Source organism: Monodon monoceros, unplaced genomic scaffold (assembly GCF_005190385.1).
Source record: "Monodon monoceros isolate NGI ecotype Baffin Bay Population unplaced genomic scaffold, NGI_Narwhal_1 Super_Scaffold_7, whole genome shotgun sequence".
NCBI classification, from domain to species: domain Eukaryota; kingdom Metazoa; phylum Chordata; class Mammalia; order Artiodactyla; family Monodontidae; genus Monodon; species Monodon monoceros.
The window spans coordinates 24,373,792-24,375,481 of NW_021703784.1; the positions used below are offsets into that span (position 1 = coordinate 24,373,792).

A 1,690-nucleotide genomic window follows, 5' to 3' on the forward strand; every position below is an offset into this window, starting at 1 on the left:
TAACCCCTTCTCCATTCTATCAAAAGAGGTGAGATTAACTCTTGAAGAGGTTGAGCTAGAGAGGCTCTGAACTTTTGGAAACAAGAAAATGAGATTGAGCTGTCATACTGAATACTAGGAGGTTAAATGAAAGTGTACATGATAAACATGAGATTTATCCAGCCTCCTTCTCCCACTCAACTCCCAGAACAGAGGCAGCCAGAATACTAGTCCTCAGGAGATTTATCCCTCAGAAAACCATCCAAACCAAGACACATGTGGATCTCTCCTAGGCAAAAACAGTGATAATGGGAGAACTGAGGAAACAAGTGAGTGAATGCATATAAGGGAGAGAAGTTAGTTATGAAAGTTAAATCTTCACTCTTGTAGTAGGAAATCAGTAGATCTGATATTTTTATATATTGAGGAATAGCAATATTAGCAGATTATGAGGTGGAACACATCAGAAGAATCAGCTAAAAGAATTAAAGTGATTATACCTGAGAAAGAAATCTGGGCAACAGGTCTATTTTTCATTATGTTGTATAATTATATGATGTTTTTAATGATATGTAAGTATTACTCTGATTAAAAACAAAAACTTAAATTTAAAAAAGGTGACACACATATGGTGGGGCTTCCAGCCTCCTGAGGTCCATCAATGTCCTTTAACCCTGTAAACCCACACTTTAAAAAAACAAAAAAGAAGAAACTAAGGTTCAAGGAACTAGAAAGTCACCTGCATCAAGTAGATGGTTTCAGAAGCCCAAGTTACTTTAGAACAGTATCCCACCAGGCCACGCACTGCAGGTTGTTTGTTGAATTTGACACCGATGAAAATATTTAATAGAAAAGTGGAAGAGTTTGAGCTGACAAATGTTGACATGGTTCAAGTCATTTGATATAGTAATTATGAATCCTCCTTTTGGGATCAAAAATAATAAAGGGATAGATATGACTTTTCTGAAGATTGCTTTGGAAATGGCAAGAACAGCAGTATATTCTTTAAACAAATCCTCAACTAGAGAACATATTCAAAAGAAAGTTCAGAGTGAAAAATCAAGATAGACATTATTGCAGGATTGTGATATGACCTACTAGCATCACATAAATTTCTTAAAAAGAAATCAGTGGACATTGAAGTATTCCTCACTTGGTTTTCTTTTTAAAAACCTCCACCCAAAAGGTAGCTTAAAACCTAATTAAAATAAATACAAAATTTGTCTATTAAAAAAGGTGCCACAAACTATAGATTTTATTTCTAGGAATGTAGTAACAATATTTTGAGTATGTGTTTTAGAGCTATATACTGAAGTATTTACAAATGGTATGGTATAGCACCTGAGATTTTCTTCAAAATACAATTGGGTGAATAGAGAGTAGGGCTAGAAACCAAACAGCATTGATCATGAGTTGATAATTATTGAATACTAGGATCCATTATGTTATTATTCTGTCTACTTTTGTATATATTTGAAAATTTCCAAATAAAAAAGTTATCAAAAATAAATGTGCCATCCACAAAACTGAGAATCACTCTACCGGGCATATTTTATAGCCAAGCAAGGCTATAATGATTAGTACCTGAATTTGTTCACAACAGAAGTTAGAGGTGAATCTATTAGTCTTCAACAGCTTTGGGAGACTACTAGAACAATGAAAAGGAATTTGGTGTTTAACTCACAACATTTCCATGACTGATCTAATTCTC

The 1,690-nt window shown here is 33.9% G+C and overlaps 1 pseudogene; it reads left to right on the plus strand.

The window, feature by feature from the left end:
- Nucleotides 1-640: 640 nt before the first annotated feature.
- LOC114887520 lies at nt 641-1,148 on the plus strand (annotated as a pseudogene).
- The last annotated feature ends 542 nt before the right edge of the window (nt 1,149-1,690 follow it).